The sequence below is a fragment of the Panthera leo genome, chromosome C1, assembly GCF_018350215.1.
Source record: "Panthera leo isolate Ple1 chromosome C1, P.leo_Ple1_pat1.1, whole genome shotgun sequence".
NCBI classification, from domain to species: Eukaryota; Metazoa; Chordata; class Mammalia; order Carnivora; family Felidae; genus Panthera; species Panthera leo.
This window is the reverse complement of record NC_056686.1, coordinates 197,611,489-197,633,277: the sequence shown is the minus strand read 5'-3', so window position 1 is coordinate 197,633,277 and position 21,789 is coordinate 197,611,489. Positions and strand designations below refer to the sequence as shown.

The 21,789-nt window shown below is 37.3% G+C and overlaps 1 protein-coding gene and 1 pseudogene across 2 annotated transcripts in view; one reads left to right on the top strand and one right to left on the bottom strand.

Annotated features, from left to right (window-relative positions):
* Positions 1–21,789, bottom strand: part of SPAG16 (sperm associated antigen 16) — a 1,016,770-nt gene that overhangs the window by 351,810 nt on the left and 643,171 nt on the right. The gene's annotated exons all lie outside the window — the stretch shown is intronic.
* Positions 15,074–20,918, top strand: LOC122227952 (annotated as a pseudogene).

Genomic DNA, 21,789 nt, shown 5'->3' with positions numbered 1-21,789 from the left:
CACTTTCCTCATATACATGCATTGATTAGTACTCTGCTAAATGCTCATGGGGATCCCTTTGAAAATCTTTGAAGTTCTTTGTACAGCACTCATCTCTCCAATTCTCTGTTCTGAGACCTCTAGCCCCTTGTTTTCCCTGGACTTTCAACTTCTCAAGTTAAGGAGTCTGCCATGTGCCATTGCCTAAAAATTCTCTCCAGAGTAAGCTGATGCATTCCCCATGGAGTTCCCGTGATTTGTTTCCTGTCACTCAGGTATGACAGTTCTTTATTGCCCATTATCCCGTGTCTTGAAAACCAATACATCTGCCATGTAAATCGTCACCAGTTTCACATTTTCATTATCACAGCTTAACACTATATTTTATTTTTGGAAATAATTTTCTGACTTTCTCATATGTAGTATACCAGATACTTGGATACTTGAGAGATTTATGTTGTATTCTATGACTCTAAGTTTCTGCCCATCCCTGCCACTCAAAAATGAAATCCTGTTGGAATTTTTGAACAGTTGTTCTAATTTCTTAAGAAAGAAAAAAACATTTTGGGGAATTTGACCTCTTTACAATGCTAAATATTCCAATCCAAGACAAAGAAAACGTTTTAGTTTACACAAGTCTTCTTATACATAATATTTTACGATTTTATTATTATAAATATTACACATTGCTTACTAATTTTATTCCAAAAGTTTCATGGTTTTGTTATTATAAATAGTCCTCTTTTTTTTTTGTTTTCTGCTTGATATTTAGACCTTTAGTAACCCATCATCTTATTGAATTTTCTTATTGTTTTCAAAAACTATTTTAGTTTATTTTCTTGGGTTTTAGAGGTATACAGTTGTTATTTTCCACAATTAACAATTTTTGCCTCTTTATTCTAAAACTAAAACAAAATGAGCTTAAGCTCTCATCTCTGGTTATTCTTCCTAACTCTCTAGAGTAATTGAAAAGCCAAGGCATATAAATGCACACACATTTCTACTGTATTTTGTGCAAAACAAAATTCAAGATACTTTGGTTAACTGGGCATGCATGTAAAGAATGTAGGATTTTTTTTCCATTTTGTATGTAAGAATTTTATTGTCATGTTATTTCAGTTATTAAGAGACAAATTACACAAATACTATAGAGGAAGTGTTAAGAGTCAAAGCTTTCTGTCTTTACTTGCCACTCTGCTCCATTTAATAGATGAAAATTACTAGACATAAGTATAGTAATTATCTAAACACCAACCGGGGATCATATCATTGAACTGATTACTTTAAATTACTGTTGACAGAATCCACTTTGACTAAACAAAACAATAGTGCTTCATTTCCTATGAAAATTTCCAATTTATGGATTTTTCTCAATCAAAACATGTCTTTCATAAATTATTGCATAGTTGTCTTTTTTTTTAACTTCTCATTCAGAAAGTTTTTAGAATTTTATGTATGATAAATCAAGAAACATGCTCCAAAATAAAGATCTATGGTTAGAAGGCATTTATTAAGTTGCTTCATTAGTAAGCAAAGGATTAAAAAAAAATGAAGACAATATCTTTATTTTGCTGGCAGCTACTATTGGCACTCAGCCACCCATATCCTAATTTTGTAATTTTTATGCCTCTGTGCTAGGCAGATGTTTATCTAAATCATTTAAATCTCTGTCTTCTAAATTTTAGATACATTTAGTATTAAGAGATGCTCCCTGTGTAACAGCACAGATTAAAAGTTAATTAAGAAGAAGTTAAAGAAGGAGAAAAGCAATTACTTTTTCCATAGGCATTTGTTTCATTTTTGGCAGGTTGAAATTGAGGATGTGGAATAAAGTCTTAAAAATCAGAAATATTTTAAGAAATCATTATTGTTTGCTTTTTTATATACTGATAAGTGCCAAGTTAATTAAGAAAAGTAATCCATTTAGTAATGCAGGATGGGCTAATGGATAAAGTAACTCTACTCATGCAGTAGGATTATTTTATAGAATTGATGTTTTTTAAGTTATGCAAATTAACCATTAGAAATGAAAATCACCAATATGTAATTGGAAATTCCATAGGAATTCATACATAGCATGGTACAAGAAGATAAATTTGGGAGTACTTCCTGGAACTTTAAAAATATATAAACTCAGGTTAAAAAATAAATGTAATGAAGAAATTTTACATACCTAATTTTATTGTACTGTGATTTAATGGGGAAAAAACCTGCTAAATGGCTGCAGAATTTAGGTTTCCCATACATGCTCTGTCACTCTCCTTTTATGAACATCTCTTTAACCTTTAAAAATCCCTAGAGCGATTTCATACAGTGGTAGTGTTAGGGCAAAGTAATTAGTGTATGTATATTATAGATCTCAGAAAATCTCTAGATTAGGACAAATTATTTTCAGCCTTCTCCAATAGAGCACTACTAATTGCCACATATTTATATTAAATTCTTCATGATAATAAACACTGTAATTATAACTACAAAATTACTGCCATTAAAAACCATTTTAATCACCTTAAATTTGCAACAACAACAAAAAATCTCTTTGGACTGAAATAACATACATAGTTATATAAGCAAAGAGGAACACAAATACATCCTGATTTAGAGACAGGGATTCTTCGTGAGGAGTCCAAGACTACTATTCATCAAGGAAGGCCATGTTCAGCAAAAAGTAATGGAAACAGTAGCTGGATATTCTCATTTCCATGGGTTTAGTTAATAATTAATTAATTAATAATATGGTCCATTAGACCTCAAAAATATGTTATGCCTTACAAAAGAAACATTATTCTCGTATTTTCTCTCTTATGTTCTTTTACACTCTGTGAAACACTTGAAAAGCTTCTGATAGGAGCAATTATATAAATAAATCCTTGAACTAAGAATTTCCTATGGATTTTCTAATTATCAGTTTGTATTTACCAATAAAGAGAAATAGGGTTTTGGAATAAGAAAAAAAAAAGAGGAGGAGAGAAGAAGCTATTTCATTGTTTCATTATTAACCTTTGAGTTCCACTTAGCACCTTACTCAAAACGAAAACATTTATCTCTATCACTAGTGACGTGTATGAATACAACTCAAGTTTGAAAAGGATTTTTAAGCTTCATGTAGCTATACAGGGTGGGATGATGGAAAGAACGAAGTGTTGGCATCAATAGACTGATGTCTCATTTCACGACTATGTGAGTTTGGTTACGCTATTTCTTTGCACTTCTGTTTCAACACTTGTATTGTTGTGATCATTACAAGAGTAAACCTGAATCAGCCTGGACCTTGTTTCCCGATCATTTGTGTGCAATATTGCAATCAGCATTGGGGTGTGTGCCTGGTACCCTAAATCAGTTTTCTAGGAATTGATTATCTGGAAATGAGCTGGTTCTCCCAGGGACAAGGTTACTTTTTTGCCATGCTTTGGGTTAAATTAAGGGGAAATAAAAAGCAGTGTGACCACACAGAGGTCATACTTCTAGAGAGCCAACGCCTGCTTCAAAGGGTCAGGCAGGCAGCAAGTACTAAACACATTCATACCCATCTCATCCACAGCACATTTTTGCTTTCAAGTAGCATTAATCAAAGACATATTTGATCAGTTCTTATTTATAACTAAAGAATGTTGAAGTTTAAAGAAACTCCTGACAGTTGTTTTGTTTTGTTGTGTTCTTTTTTACTTTTTTGTAATGCAAGTGTCTGACTTGATTGTTGAGGAATCCATTTCAAAGAGGCATTCAGTTTAAAGACAAACACATTACTAGTTACACAGCTAGATAAAAACCAGGCCACTCTCCCCATACTGAGGCTCCTTTGTTTCGGAGATGTTGGTTGATTTTGATAACTGACTGACTGGATTGCTTCCCTTTTCTTTCCTTGCTTAAATCCTCAGTCTTATATTTTAAATTCACCAATAAAGAATGAGTTAGAAAATCCTGGCCACTAGCCTTGACTCCAATAAAAACAGACCCCCCCCACCCCCACACACACCAGCCAGTGAGGCTCTTTCTCACTTTCTCTATACGCTACCTTGTTATGTGGGCTCACATATGCTGTGTAATTTCTAGGTCTTGTAAGTAGTAAATCTTTATTTTTTCAAAGTTTTCTGATGGTTGTTGCTGAAAGGCATCTTGCAATCACAGTAAGGACCACAACAGCTGCTTCAACAATAACACTGGTTATTGATAGGCTGAGACCGACACAAATATCTAGTTTTCATTTTCCTTTGTTATGGTCTGGTTAAGAAGATTTAATATGAATTGCAAATTCCTCCTGGTATAAATTAAAAGTAAATTTAATTTTAGCTCAAATGGAACTAAATTTGAATATCTGATTCGATTGGAATAGCTGTCTTCTTCCATATTTTATGCAGTATCCCTACCCATGCTTGAATTATATCTCCCTTTAGTCTTTCTCCTTTAGGTAAAGTGATCTTGTTTTCTTTAACTTTTCTTTGAGAAACTCTGGTTTTCATGTCTTCAGACACTTTTTTCAGTTCACTGGAACTCTGGGACATATATGTTGTGGTCTCAAACAGGAAAAGGCAGTAAAGCCTATGCAATATTGGCGGTGGACAGATTTTCTTGTCATCTTCACAAAAGTGGCTTTCAGGTTTTTGTCTATGTTTGCCTTTCTGCAGCACATCTCAACTTTATGGCCAGAATATGAAATAAATTTTATAGAAAATCCACTAAGTTATAAAATTTTCCCTTTTCATTCCATTATTAGTTCATGTGTTTATTGTTACTGCTGTTGATGTTGTTGTCAGTGGAACTCTGCTACAAGGAATAAGCAGAGGGGAAGTATGAGAAAAAACAAATCAGTTTTGCTTGGAGACTGAGTATCAATATACACAGGGGAAACCAAAATATAATTAAATCTGGCAGAAAGGAGATTTTAGTTTACTATCAAAAAAACAACACCTCTTGGGGTGCCTGGGTGGCTCAGTCAGTTAATGTCTGATGTCAGCTTGTGGGTTCGAGCCCTGTTGTCAGGCTCTGTGCTGACAGCTGGAAGCCTGGAGACTGCTTTACATTCTGTGTCTTGCTCTCTCTTTGCCCCTCCCCCACTCATGCTCTGTTTCTGTCTCAAAAATAAACATAAAAAAATAACACCTTTTAAAAAAATAACACCTCTTTTGAATTGAACTCATACTCTTACTATTATCATATATGATGCAAAGAGGAAAAACTCTCTAAAACTAAGTCTGGAAGAAATGGACTATACCTTGACTCCACATAATTTGTAAGCAGCATTGTGGTCAGCATTGGAGTCATGGTTGATGCAGACAAGTCATAACTTACCAGATATGAATTATCTGGAAATAAATTAGTTGTGCCTCAGGGACAAGGTGTCTCCTTCCCTTCTTTGCCACATTCTAAGTTAAACCAGAAAAAGCCAAAAGTAGTGTAACTACAAAAAACTACAACATGAAACTTCTACAGGGTCCACTTCTGCTTCAAAGGCGTTTACCTAATGGCTGACCGCTGGTCACTAAGCTCCTTGTCCAGTCTAGCACTGTGGACCACTTAATTCAGTTTATCTTACCCAGCACTTATAAAGGACTATGGGAGGTAATAGGTGGAGAATGATGTTAATGTCTGTATTTTAAGGAGCTTTTTAAATTGTCTGCCCTTCTCTGCTCCATGTAAAAATAGTTCCACCAATAAAAATGATTTTGCAATAATAAAAAAATAAAAATCATTTTTAGTTGACATGAATAGAGCTTGTATACTATACTCACATGTTTGAAAATAATATATCAATATGTTTCATTAAATGTCAGTATACCATATTACAAATCATACAGGAAAAAAGGGGAAATCTATTTGTTATTAAATAAATAGGAATATGTTAAAATTAAGTCTGCCTCTTGGGCAAAATTTATCAATAACATCTAACAATATAGGATAAAAACCCCATGATATGCAGCTGCTTGGAGCCTGACAACAGACTACCAAGGAAAGTGATGGTAATGTGCATCAGCCCCAAGGCTGATCATCCTCAGAGATGTCATCTGTCAGATTCTGGAAGGCAGATCCCCTGTGGGTATGTCAGTATTCTTGCTGACTCTATTAAATTGCATCTATGTGAACTTGCCCATCACGGGTCATCTACTTTAGGTGCAAGAAATGTTATATCTTGAGATTTTTACCCTACTCTAAATACAATTGGAAAAGACCTAATTAGCATCTTACAGCAGACACAGTACATAGTTTAGAAAAGGGAAATGAAAGTTAGCACCTACAGGGACAAGAAATACAAACTTTAAAGTGAACAAGACAGGGAAGAAAATAGCAAATAAAAAAACAAATGGGTTAATACAACTTTTCTCTCTGAAGGCTCTCTGAATCTGGCCATTTCATCATTCACAGAATGTGCTTCTGCAACTATTCCTCATGTGGAGCATTAGTAAAAGCTTCTCTTGGCAATTCTTCTTGGTCTTCCTTTTTCTACCCTTAGTTTGATAAATGTCTTTTCTTTTTGAGATATTATTCTTTTGCTATAAAATATTTTCAGAGAGAAAAAAAAAACACAATGAGCTGAGTAAGAGACTGGCATGTAAAACACTAGCATTAGCAAAATAATATTGCATGTCGTCCTTGAAAAGGTAACTTCTGGGTGGAGGCCACAGGAGAGGTAATGCTAAATTGCCAGAGATATTCTTGGAGCTAAATTAAAACATAACAAACCATTGTGTCATCAATATTAAAGGGTAAGACACTGCTGTGATTGTATGTTTCAAAAGGTACTGTCAAAACTAGTCCTCAGGGAAACAAGCAAGCTCACTTTCCTGGCATGGCTCAACCTTCTGTATTCTGAACACTTAACAGTAATGTTTTAGAGAAAAATGAGTAACAATGTTCTACTGGTGACTGTCAAGGTTTGGCTCACACCCTGTAATCTCTTTTGCAGTGTTGAACTTTTTTTTTTTTCTCCCCTCAAAGCCCATAATGACTTTGGTGGAGAAAGAATTTGGCTTAGTAACTCTGGAGAGGAAATAATCTAGTGACAGAGAAGGTGAAAAACAGAAGAGGGGAAAGATGTTTAGTAGTATAGACTACCAATCTTTGAGTATCAAGAGATGATGGTGCCTCTTAACCATTTTCAAAAATGACTTTAACATTAATTCCTTTATTCTATGGGAATAAATGTGTTTCTTTGCAGATTTATTGTGAATGTGAAACAGGGTTAAAATTAACCAATTCATTCATAAAATGTATATATGGGCTTTTATGATTAGCATTAAACAAAGCTAGATAGTCAGAACCAAAGCAGGCAGTGATAATACTCCAAAACCATATTCTCTTTGAAATTTTATATTCATTAATTCATTTATATGTGCTTGCATTTATTCAAAAATATTTGTTAGGGGAGTGAGTCAACACAGCAGAGAAGTAGGGGGACCTGAAGTTCCCTCGTCCCTCAAACACAGCAGTATTGAGGCCAGAAGACTTGGAATTCCAGGAATTCAGGCTACAGAGTGACAGATACAACTCCAGGGGCCCGTGGGGACAACTTGGTGGGCCATAGGTGCATAATTGTAAATTGGGAAAGATAAAAGGGTGGCTTAGGCATGGAGAGTAGGTATCCCCTCCTGTGGAGAGACAAAAGGAAGAGAGAGAGGTTGTGGAAGTGTAGGATTGTATTAGGACAAGAAAAAAACCACGAATTATGGAATGGAAAAAATGGAGAAAGAGTCAATTTCTAACTCGTTCCAGGGTTGCAGGCTTTCTCTGGACTGGGGCTTGCCACCCTGTTCATGCGCCTGGGGAGGAGGGGAGCCAGCCCCGGGCTCATAGACGCAGTTAGAGAGAGCAATTCCCTCCCTTGAATGCTGTGGGAAGAAGGCATATAGCTGCCCCAAGAACCAAAGACCCTGCAGGTGCCTGCCAGCCAGAGGCCAGAGGCTGGGCAGAGTGGCACTACCCTGGAACCTGGGCACATCGAGCGGGATCCTTTAAAACGTTGGAGTTTGAATCTCAGCTGAGGGTCTGGGAGGTGCAGGAAACTGTAGGCTGGGACAAACTGCCCACTTGTGCCCACGTGGCACTGTGAGGATGGCCTGAACAGAGTGGTTTGGGTCACCCAATCCAGGGAGGAGAAATGGGTGTCATCATTTTTCTTGCCATCACCAATAAGGTGGGGCTTCAGAGAACAGACAATGGGCCCACAGTGGAGGCAAGGACCCGCCTACACCAAACCACATCCCTCTGTGCCTGGTATAACCATATCTAACAGAGCAAGATTGACACTGACTAACTAGACAGCCCCTCCTCCAGACCAGTGCAGTCACTGGTTCCAAGGCACCATCACATAGCATTCCAGCAGTTTCACATTTTCTGATTTGATTCTTGGTCAATTCTTATTTTATATATGTATGATATATATACATATAGATAGATAGATAGATATAGATATAGATATAGATATAGATATAGATATAGATATAGATATAGATATCATATATATATATATATGATATATATATATATATATATATATATATATTTTTTTTTTTTTTAATTTTTCTTCCTCTTATTTCTTCTCTTCTCCATTCTGGTTACTCTGGTTATTGGTTTGTTTAAACAGACATTTTTAATCTATTCTTTTTAAACCTCTTCTGTATCTCCTTCTTCTTTATTTTCCTCTCTCTCCCTGGAGTAAGCCATATAGTTTCTCTGATTCTCTGCCTGGTCAATTTTTCTGTTTTTCTATTCTTTTTCCCCTTTCCTGTCATTTCTCTCTTGGAATGGGATAAGGCTTCTCCCACCACCACCCCTTTTTAACATTTTTTCCAAGGTTACTTCAACAAACAAATCAAAGCACACCTGGTGAAAGGTCCATACCACCACTATGAGTAGGGAGATAAAGCAACCAAGTCACAACAACAGAGAGCATACAACACACTCCAAAAACACCTCCCGAATGGCCAGTCCCTGGATAGTGTAAGACCCTTCTTTAATATAGTAGTGCTCACGGGTTCAGGACACATAACAAGCTATTCAAACACATGAGGGACAGAAAACTAGCCAAAATGATGAAATGGAAGAATACTCCTCAAAAGAAATACCAGGAAGAAATGACAGCTAGAGAATTACTCAAAACAGATATAAGCAATATGTCTGATCAAGAATTTTGAAAAAAGCAAAAAAGACAGCAGAGAATCTATTGCTGCAGAGATCAAGGAACTAAGAAACAGTCACGACAAATTAAGAAATGTAAATGGGGTGCAAAATAAACTAAATGCAGTGACAGCAAGGATGAGGAAAGCAGAGGGAAGAATAAGTGAAAGAGAAGATAAAATTATGGAAAATGAAGCTGAGAAAAAGAGAGAAAAGAAAATACTAGACAATGAGGGGAGAATTAGAGAACTAAATGATTCAATGAAACATAATAATATCCATACCATAGGAGTTCTAGAAGAAGAAAAAAGAGAGAAAGGGGCAGAAGGTTTACTTGAACACATTATAGCTGAGAATTTCCCTAATCTAGGGAAGAAAACAGGCATCCAAATCCAGGAGACACAGAGGACTCCCTTCAGATTTAGCAAGAATATGTCTTCTCCATGGCATGTCATAGTGAAACTGATAAAATACAAAGATAAAGAGAGAATTCTGAAGGCAGCTAGGGACAAATGGGCCTTAAACCAAAAGGGTAGACACAGAACGGTAGTAGCAGAAGTGTCCCCTGAAACCTGGCAGGCCAGAAGGAAGTGGCAGGAACTATTCAATGTGATGAATAGGAAAAATATGAAGCCAAGAATCCTTTATCCAGCAAAGCTGTCATTCAGAAAAGAAGGAGAGATAAAGGCTTTCCCAGACACACAAAAACTGAAGGAGGTCAAGACCACTAAACCAGCCCTGTAAGAGATCCTAAGGAAGACTCTGTGAGTATGATGCTGCAAAAACTACAAAGGACCAGAGACATCACTACAAGCATGAAACCTACAGATAACACAATGACACTAAATCCATATCTTTCAATAATAACTCTGAATGTAAATGGACTAAATGTGCCAATCAAAAGACATAGGGTATCAGAGTGGATAAACAACAAGATCCATCTATATGCTGTCTACAAAAGACTTATTTTAGAACTGAGGACACCTTCAGATTGAATGTGAGGGAACGGATAACCATCATGCTACTGGAAGTCAAAAGAAAGCTGGAGTAACCATACTTACATCAGACAAACTAGAGTTTAAACTAAATGTTGCAACAAGAGATAAATAAAGGCATTATATCATAATTACAGGGTCTGTCCATCACGAAGAGCTAATAATTGTAAATGTTTATGCTTCAAACTTGAGAGTACCCAAATATATAAATCAATTAATCATAAACATAAACAATCTTACTGATAAGAATACAGTAACTGCAGGGGACCTTAATACTCCACTTATAACAATGAACAGATCATATAGGCCAAAAATCAATAAAGAAGCAATGGCTTTGAATGATACACTGGACCATATGGACTTGACAGATATATTCAGAACTTTTCATCCAAAAGCAGAATACACATTCTTCTTGAGTGCACTTGGAACATTCTCCAAGATACACCACGTACTGGGTCACAAAACAGCCCTCAATAAATATAAAAGAACTGAGATCATACCATGCATATTTTCAGATCACAATGATATGAAACTTGAAATCAACCACAAGAAAAATTTGGAAAGACTCCAAATGCATGCAGGTTAAAGAACATCCTATTAAAGAATGAATGGGTCAACTGGGCAATTAAAGAAGAAATTAAAAAATATATGGAAACAAATGAAAGTGAAAATGCAACAGTCCAAACCCTTTGGGATGGAGCAAAGGCAGTCCTAAGAGGAAAATACATTGGAATCCAGGCCTATCTCAAGAAATAAGGAAAAACAAAAACAAAATCAAATACAAACCTAACCACACACTGAAAGGAACCAGAAGCAGAACAGCAAAGAAACCCCAAAGCCAGCAGAAGAAGATAAATACTAAAGATTAGAGCAGAAATAAACAATATAGAATCAAATAAATAAAAACAAATAAACACAGAATAGAACAATGAATCTAAGAAGTGGTGTTTTTTTACATTTATTTATTTTTGAGAGACAGAGCACAAGGGGGGAGGGGCAGAGAGAGGAGGAAACACAGAATCTGAAGCAGGATCTAGGCTCCAAGCAAGCATTCAGCACAGAGCCTGATGCAGGGCTTGAACCTATGAACCATGAGATCATGACCTGAGCCAGTCAGTCACTTAACTGACTCAGCCACCAAGGTAGTCCTAAGAGGTGGTTTTTTGAAAAGATAAACAAAATTGATAAATCCCTACCCAGAAAAGAGAGAGAACCCAAATAGATAAAATCACAAATTAAAAATGAGAGATCACAATGACCACCACAGAAATACAAATAATTATTAGAGAATACTATGAAACATTATATGTCAATAAACTGGACAACCTGGGAGAAATAGACAACTTCCTAGAAACCCACACACTACCAAAACTTAAGTGGGAAGAAATAGAAAAATTGAACCCATAACCAGTGAAGAAATTGAATCAGTTATCAAAAATCTGGGCCAGATGGCTTTCCAGGGAAATTCTACCAGACATTTAAAACAGAGTTATACCTATTCTTCTCAAAATGTTTCAAAAAATAGAAACAGAAGGAAAGCTTCCAGACTCATTCTATGAACCCTGCACTACCTTGATTCTCAAACCAGAGAGACCCCACCAGAGAGAAGAATTATAGGCCAATATCCCTGATGAATATGGATGTAAAAATTCTTGACAAGATACTAGAAAATCTATTTCAACAATACATTAAAAGAAGTATTCACCATGATCAAGTGGGATTCATTCCTCAGCTGCAGGAATGGCTCAATATTTGCAAATCAATCAACATGACACATCACATTAATAGAAGGAAAGATAAGAACCATATGATCCTATCAATAGTGCAGAAAAAATAGTGCATTTGACAAAATATAGCAGACTTTCTTAATAAAAACCTTCAAGAAAGTCCGAATAGAAGGAACATAACTTACCATCATAAAAGCCATATATAAAAGGCCCACAGCCAATATCATCCCCAATAGCGAAAAACTGAGAGCTTTCCCCCTAAGACCAAGAACACGACAGGGATGTCTACTATCACCACTGTTGTTTTATTTTTTATTTTTTTTTTTACATTTATTCATTTTTGAGAGACAGAGAGAGACAGAACACAAGTGGGGGAGGGGCAGAGAGAGAGGGAGACACAGAATCCGAAGCAGGCTCCAGGCTCTGAGCTGTCAGCACAGAGCCTGATATGGGGCTCAAATTCACAAACCGCGAGATCATGATCTGAGCCGAAGTTGGACTCTTAACCAACTGAATCACCCAGGCATCCCCTCACCACTGTTTTATAACATGGTGTGGAAATCCTAGCCTCAGCAATCAGACAACAAAATGAAATAAAGGCATCCAAATTGGCAAAGAAGAAGTCAGTTTCACTTTTTGCAGATGACATAATACTCTACATAGAAAACCCAAAAGACTCCACCAAAAAGCTGCTAGAACTGATACATGAATTCAGCAAAGTCACAGGATACAAAATCAATGTACAGAAATTGGTTTCATTTCTATACACCAATAATGAAGTAACAAGAAGAGAAATCAAGAAATCGATCCCATTTACAATTGTACCAAGAACCATAAAATACCTAGGAATAAACCTAATGAAAGATGTAGAAGATCTATATACCAAAAACTATGGAAAACTTATGAAAGAAATTGAAGAAGACTCAAAGAAGTGGAAAAGTATTCTATGCTCATGGATTGGAAGAACAAATATTGTTACAATGTCAATACTACCCAAAGCAATCTACACATTCAATGCAATCCCGATCAAAATTGCACTGGCATTCTTCTCAGAGCTAGAACAAACAAACATAAAATTTATATGGAACCACAAAAGTCCTCGAATAGCCAAAGAAATGTTGAAAAAGAAAACCAACATGGGAGGCAACACAATCCTGGACTTTAACCTCTACTACAAAGCTGTAATCATGAAGACAGTATGGTATTGGCACAAAAATAGACACATAGACCAATGGAATAGATTAGAGAACCCAATATTGGACCCACAAGTGTATGGCCAACTAATCTTTGGCAAGGCAGGAAAGAGTATCCAATGGAAAAAAGACATTCTGTCTAGCAAATGGTGCTGGAAGAACTGGACAGAAACATGCTGAAGAATGAAACTGGACCACTTTCTTACCCCATACATAAAAGTAACCTCAAAATTGATGAAATACCTAAATATGAGACAGGAAACCATTAAAACCCTAGAGGAGAAAATAGGCAACAACCTTTTTGACCTCAGCCACAGTAGCTTCTTACTCAACACATCTCTGAAGGCCAGGGAAATAAAAGCAAAATGAACTATTGGGACCTCATCAAGATAAAAAGCTACTGCAGTGCAAAGGAAACAATCAACAGAACTAAAAGGCAACTGACAGAATGCAAGAAGATATTGGCAAATGACATATCAGATAAAGGGTTAGTATCCAAATCTGTAAAGAACTTACCAAACTCGACACCTGGAAAACAACCCAGTGAAGAAATGGGATGGGCAGAAGACATGAATAGACACTTTTCCAAAGAAGACATCCAGATGGCCAACAAATACATGAAAAAATGCTCAACATCACTCACCATCAGGGAAATACAAATCAAAACCACACTGAGAAACCATTTCACACCAGTCAGAGTGGCTAAAATTAACAACTCAGGAAACAACAGATGTTGGTGAGGATGTGGAGAAACAGGAATCTTCTTGCACTGTTGGTGGGAATGCAGACTGGTGCAGCCATTCTGGAAAACAGTGTGGAAATTCCTCAAAAAATTAAAAATAGAACTGCCCTATGACCCAGCAATAGTACAACTATAAATTTATCCAAAGGATACATAGGAGTGCTGACTCATAGTTGCACATGTACCCCAAATGTTTATAGCACCACTTTCAACAATAGCCAAATTATGGAAGGAACCCAAATGTCCATCAACTGATGAATGGATACAGAAGATGTGGTTTATATATATAAGGGAATACGACTTGGCAATGAAAAAGAATGAAATCCTGCTATTTGCAACAACATGGATGGAACTGGAGGGTATTATGCTAAGTGAAATAAGAATCGCCTGGGTGGCGCAGTCGGTTAAGCGTCCGACTTCAGCCAGGTCAGGATCTCGCGGTCCGTGAGTTCTAGCCCCGCGTCAGGCTCTGGGCTGATGGCTTGGAGCCTGGAGCCTGTTTCCGATTCTGTGTCTCCCTCTCTCTCCGACCCTCCCCCGTTCATACTCTGTCTCTCTCTGTCCCAAAAATAAATAAAAAAAAAAAAACGTTGAAAAAAAAAGAATCATATGTTTTCACTCATATGTGGAACTTGAGAAACTTAACAAAAGACCATGGGGAAAGGGAAGGGGAAAAATAGTTTCAAACAGAGAGGGAGGCAAACCATTGGGGGGGGTGTTGGGGAGAGGTGAAATTGGGTGATGGGCATTGAGAAGGGCACTTGCTGGGATGAACACTGGAACTTGAGAAACTTAACAAAAGACCATGGGGAAAGGGAAGGGGAAAAATAGTTTCAAACAGAGAGGGAGGCAAACCATTGGGGGGGGTGTTGGGGAGAGGTGAAATTGGGTGATGGGCATTGAGAAGGGCACTTGCTGGGATGAACACTGGGTGTGGTATATAAATGGTGAATCATGGGAATCTACCCCTGAAGCCAAGAGCACACTATATACACTGTATGTTAGCTAACTTGACAATAAATTATATTAAAATATATATATTTGTTAGGTTCCTACTTGGAGTTAAGTGCACATCTGTAAGGATACAAATATGAACACACACAGACATGGTCCCTGCCTTGTGGAGCTTACAGTGTTGTGAAGAATTCACAGTTCTATGAGTGAAACAGTGAAACTTTACTTGGTCAAGCTTCCCTGAGGAGGTGACTTTAATGCTGAGAATTAAAGGATTGGTAGGTGTTAACTAGGCAAAGAAACGTAGGAGGTCCATTCTAAGTAGAGAGAACAAGACATGCAGAAGCCCAGTAGAAGATAAACATGATGAGAATGGGGACTATGGGAAAACCAGCTGGATGGGGCCACACAGATAAAGAAAGAGATGTGGTTGGAGACGCAAGCAAAGGCCGGTGATTTGAGGTCTTACAGATCATATTAAGACGTTTTAAATTTTCGAAGAGCAAAGTGAAGCAATTTATAGTTCTTAAACTGGAGTAGATGGAATTGGATACAAAATCAGAATGCACTTTGGAAAATCGCTAGGGCTATAATATGAGAAAAGATGGGTATCAGGCACACCATATATGACTAGATCAATTAAGACATTATTGCAGCAATAACTGAGGAGGTAGCCTTATTCTGAAACTGAGGAGGAAACCACCCGTCCTTCAGGGTCATTCTTCCCTTTTCCTGGAGGATCACATGTGGGTTCACAGCTATGGTCCTGACCTGTAAAATCCCAGAAGTTCAATGGCCTTTCTTCATTTTGTTCCATCTCTGTCCTCTTTAGCCTAAGCTGGAAGTGTCTCTGCAGTTGTAATCATATCTCCATCCTTGGCTTCTACTGAGGGCTGATTAGATCCATGAGTCACACTCACAATCTCTTTATGGAATTACTATCCAGACCATCATTGGAATTACTAACCAGCCAATCATTCTCATTTTTTTTAATTTACATCCAAATTAGTTAGCATATAGTACAACAATGATTTCAGGAGTAGATTCCTTAACGCTCCTTACCAATTTAGCCCACCCCCCCCACAACCCTTCCAATAACCCTCTGTTCTCCATATTTAAGAGTCTCTTATGTTTTGTCCCCTCCCTATTTTTATATTATTTTTGTCTCCCTTCCCTTGTATTCATCTGTTCTGTGTCTTAAAGTCCTCATATGAGTGAAGTCATATGATTTTTGTCTTTCTCTGACTAATTTCACTTAGCATAATACCCTCTAGTTTCATCCACGTAGTTGTAAATTACAACATTTCATTCTTTTTGATTGCCGAGTAATACTCCATTGTATATATACACCACATCTTCTTTAGCCATTCATCTATCGATAGATATTTGGGCTCTTTCCATACTTTGGCTATTGTTGATAGTGCTGCTACAAACATTGGGGTGCATGTGCCCCTTCGAAACAGCATACCCGTATCCCTTGGATAAATGCCTAGTAGTGTAATTGCTGGGTCGTAGGGTAGTTCTATTTTTAGTTTTTTGAAGAACCTCCATACTGTTTTCCAGAGTGGCTGCAGCAGTTTGCATTCCCAGCAGCAGTGCAAAAGAGATCCTCTTTCTCCACATCCTCTTCAACATTTGTTGTTGCCTGAGTTGTTAATGTTAACCATTCTGACAGGTGTGAGGTGGTATTTCCTTGTGGTTTTGATTTGTATTTCTTTGATGATGAGTGATGTTGAGCATTTTTTCATGTGTCAGTTAGCATCTGAATGTCTTCTTTGGAGAAGTGTCTATTCATGTCCTTTGCCCATTTCTTCACTGGATCATTTATTTTTTGGGTGTTGAATTTGATAATTGGTTGCCTTTTAGTTTTGCTGATTGTTTCCTTTGTTTGCAGAAGCTTTTTATTTTTATGAAATATATTCATTTTTTGAAATATGGATAGACTGAGAATCTTCCAGATCTTCAAGTTCTTGTTACTTTTGGCTTAACAATCTCTTCTTCATTTAATCTCTCTCTTCTCACATTGTACTATAAACAGCAAGGAGAAACCAGGCCACGTCCCCAACACTTTGCTAAGAAATCTTCACAGCTAAATATCCAACTTTGTCAGTTACTGCTTTTCACAAAACATTAGGACACAGTTCAGCCAAGTTTTGTGCTGCTTTATCACAAGGACTGTGTTTCCTTCAGTTTCCAAGTACGTGTTCCTCATTTTCATCTGAGACCTCCTCAGAAGGACCTTTAGTATCCATATTCCTACCAAAAGTCTCCCCAGGGAAGTCGAGGCTCTTCTGGCATGCACCTCAGTGCTCTTCCAGTCTCTACCCATCATGCAGTTCCAAAGCCACTTCTACATTTTAGGTATTTATTATAGCAGCACTCCCTTCTTGGTACCAAAATTTGAATTAGTTTGCTAGGGCTGCCAAAACAAAATGTCACAAATTGGGTAGCTTACATAATGGAAATTTATTTTCTCATAGTTCAGGAGCCTGGAAGTTCGAGATAAGGGTATTGTAGAATTGGTTTCTTCTGAAAACTCTCTCCTTGCTTTGCAGATGGTTACCTTCCCATTATGTTTCCCATGGTCTTTCTTCTGTGGGTGTGCATCCCTGGTGTCTCTGTCCAGATTTCCAATTCTTATAAAGACACCAGTTATACTGGGTTAGGGCCTACCCATAAGACCTCATTTAACCTCAGTTACCTTTTTGAAGGCCCTGTCTCTGAACCCAGTCAAATTCTGAGGTATTGGGGGTTAGGGCTTCAACATGTGAATTTGGAAGTGTTAATTCAGCTAATAGTCCTCTTCCCATGCTCCTGCTTAACTCAGTTCCTTACTAGGATACTCACCTGTTAGGCTGGTGTTCTCATCATCGCTTTTATCTCATAGACGAACTCTACTTCTGACGCTCTTGTATCAATTGCTGTCAGATTTTATAGTCACATATTCAATACACAGATCAGGAATTCTGATTTATTGTAATGAGAATGAAGTAAACTATGTATATGTGTGTATATACATAAAATATTTTTACATATATACATATATAGATTACATATACTGTTTGGGGACTTAATAAGAGTCCTTAGCTGTTTCTCTAATTTCATGGGTAATATCAATTACTTCACCTTTGTGTTTTACCCAAGTTCCTCAAATCAGATCATTTAGACAAAGGGCGAGGACAGTGTTTCTCAAAGTGTGTTTAGAAAATCACTTTATGATCAAGAAGAATGAAGTCTTGCCATTTACAACAACATGGATGGAATTAGAGTGTATGATACTAAGTGAAATAAGTCAGAGAAAGACAAATATCCAATGATTTTGCAAGAAATGCAACAGCTGAGCATAGAGGCAGGGAAGGAAAAGTAAGATAAAAACAGAGAGAGAGGCAAACCCTAAAAGACTTTTAAATACAGAGAACAAACTGAGGGTTGTTGGAGGGGAGATGGGGGGGTGGGCTAAATGGATGATGGGCATTAAGGAGGGCATTTGTTGGGATAAGCACGGGACGTTCTATATAAGTGATGAATCACTGGGCTCTACTCCTGAAACCAATACTACACTATATTTTAACTAAGTTGAATTTAAGTAAATAAATTAAAAAGAAAAAAGAAAATCGCCTTAATCAGAACTACTGGGGATACTTGTTAAAATACACATTCCTAGGATCTTCAACATAAACTTAATTAGAATTTCTTGATATGGGGTCCAGGAGTCTGCATACAAACCCAACATCATCAGATGATTCTTAAATACATGGAGCTAAAGAAAATTTGACTAGAATTTCCTTCACCCCTCTTCTTGGTGATAGAGACAATCATGTTGTTTCTAAGGAAGACAGCCCTTTCTCTCTTACTAAAACGAACAAAATGTTGTAATGCAATTGGTACAAGTTTTGATAATATGGAACATAGAAAAGCATGAAGTAGGGTCATTTTACTTATGCCTTTCAAGAATAAAAAAATCTCGGGGTGCCTGGGTGGCTCAGTCGGTTGAGTGTCCGACTTTGGCTCAGGTCATGATCTCACAGTTCATGAGTTCGAGCCCTGCATCGGGCTCTATGCTCACAGCTCAGAGCCTGGAGCCTGCTTCAGATTCTGTGTCTCCCTCTCTCTCTGCTCCTCCCCTGCTCACACACTGTCTCTCTCTCTCAAAAATAAATAAAGATTAAAAAAAAATTTAAAAAAAGAATAAAAAAATCTATCTGAAATGTATATAAATAAAATCTAACAATTATACATTCTTTATTCCCATCAACTCTATTCTTTGATATTGATATAAAACGTATCTTAAAGCTATTTTATATATTTTTCAAATGATATTTCCACAAAATGTATGTTACCAAAGTATAATTTTTTTTAAGTTTCTTTTTCTTTTTCCTTATAATTTGAGGTATGTTATATAACTTCTCTTTAAAAATTAACTCTATGTCAGACAAGTCTTACCCTCATGGGATTCTGGCCCTCAGGACTCCCCACGGCTGTCCCAGCTTTCTTGCAGTAAACTTAAAATGGCTCTGGGGCAGTCTGCTAGTCCCCAACTACCTAGCATGGAGGCCATAGAATGTACAATGGCAAAATCTGATTTTGAGACATATCACAAAAATGATACTATGTTAATAAAAAATATTTCTAATCATGTATCTTAAATATCATAATTTAAATCAGTATAAACATAACTAAGAATAGGAATATATCTATAATGATACATATCTATAACAAGATATAGATATTTATAACCATAATTAATTTATACATATTATTTTCTCTAAAAAAGCACTGTCATTTCTGAAACAAAACTAGAGAGACTATTACAAATCAGAGAGCATAAGAGAGGTTAAAAAAATGAAAAGCAGCTTTAATTAAAAAAAAAATGTGGGTAAGGAGATGAGGCTATTGTTCATATAATCCAGATCAAAAATGCCAAATGTTGAAGGAAAAGGAGAGATGTTTCTGCTCAAATGATCAAAATTAAGACTACCTTTAATACAACCAATCTTAATTTAACTTCTTAACTGTTCCTTTCTAGTCACCGAAGCAAGCTTTTTCAAATTTCTGTTAAATATTTTTACTTTAGAAAATGTCTAAACTACTAAATTCTCCTTAGATATTACCAATGGGGAATAACGGATAAGAGTGGTTTGTTCCTTTCTTAAAAGCCATCTACCAGCCCTGAGCAGCCCCTAGCAGTAACCAGCCTAGTTACCATCACACCCCTGGAAGAGCCTCAGCTGCCCCAGCTGTCCCCAGTGAGGCGGAGACCCAGCTACTACCTGCTCTCAGGGCTGCCCACACAAAGCCCAGAACCATGGACAGTGTAGCCGAGACCAGAGCAGCCTCACATCTGCTGTGCCTGCCATAGGGGACAAGATGGTCATCACAATAAAGGTTTGGGGAACAGTAAAATGGTTCAATGTAAGAAACAGCTATCAATAGAAATGACGAGAAGGAAGAAGTATTTGTGCATCAGACTGCCATAAAGAAGAATGACACCAGGAAGTGTGTTCTCAGTGTAGGAGATGGAGAGACTATGGAGTTTGACATTGCTCAAGGCGAAAAGGATGTGGAAGCAGCAAATGTGACAGGCTCTGGTGGAGCTCCAGTGCAAGGCAGTAAGTATGCAGCAGACAATAACCATTACAAAGGCTCTCCACACGGCAGAGGTCCTCCACATAATTCCCAATAGAATTACCAGAATAATGAGAGTGGGGAAAGGAGTGGGGTTGGAAGCTCCTGAAGGCCAGGTTCAACAGCGCTGGCCCTACCGCAGATTTTTCCACCTTGCTTCAGGCAGAGACCTCGTGGGCTTGGACCACAATCTTCCAACACTCCTGTTCAGGGAGAAATGACGGAAGGTGCTAACAACCAGGGTGCAAGAGAACAAGATAGGCCAGTGAGATAGAATATGCTCAGGATTATAGACCATGATTCCCAAAGGGTCCTCCTTGGATGCCTGGGTGACTCAGTCAGTTAAACCAAAGGGTCCTCCTTGCCAAAGACAACCTAGGCAGGACAGCAATGAAGAAGATAAAGAAAATCAAGGAGATGAGATCCAAGGTCAGCAGCCACCTCAACGCTGGTACCACTGCAACTTCAATTACCTACAAAGATGCTCAGAAAACCCTAAACCACAGGATAGCAAAGAGACAACATAGCCAATCCATCAGCTAAGAATTCGTCTGCCCCTGGGGATTATCATATATACTATCATCAGGTTTAGTCATCTAACAGGAATAAATGAAATTTTAGCAATAAGAAATGAACACAAGATTTGAGTTGAAGACCTCAAGTGCTTGTTTTTGCCCATTGAGCAGATAAATAGAACTATCTGCATTATCTATGCATTTTTATTATTTTTACCTAAAGATGTCTTCTTTAAACCTGTTTTTTTTTTAATTTTTTTTAACGTTTTATTTATTTTTGAGACAGAGACAGAGCATGAACGGGGGAGGGGCAGAGAGAGAGGAAGACACAGAATCGGAAGCAGGCTCCAGGCTCTGAGCCATCAGCCCAGAGCCCGACGCGGGGCTCGAACTCACGGACCGCAAGATCGTGACCTGAGCCGAAGTCGGACGTTTAACCGACTGAGCCACCCAGGCGCCCCTAAACCTGTTTTTTCTCAACACACCTTTAACAGTTTTTAAATTGTTTCATATATGCTCAAGTTTAGATTTTTAAGAACCTCATTTTTAGTTTGTAATCAAAGTTTACAATTTGAGTTTTTCAAAAAAGTCAACAAACAGCAAACACCTGTGAATAAAAGTCTGAAAAAAGGCCATCTATCAAGTTGTCCAGGGCTGGTAGTGACTTCAGAGAATCTCAGTAAGCAACTAGAATTGATTGGGAAAAACTATAACTTGGTATCAGAAAGTAAAAGTAAATGGTGTCGTGTGAAATGAAATGACTAAGGTGATATTTACAGAATTTCTCAAATTTATTTATTACTCAGAGAATTACAGAGCATTGTTTCTAGAATTTTCTAGTGATTAATAAATTAAATATTATACAAATGTAAGGATTGTTATTATTTACTTGATATTAAATTATTTTAAAGAAATTAGAAAACATCAAGAAAATGTTGACATGAGATG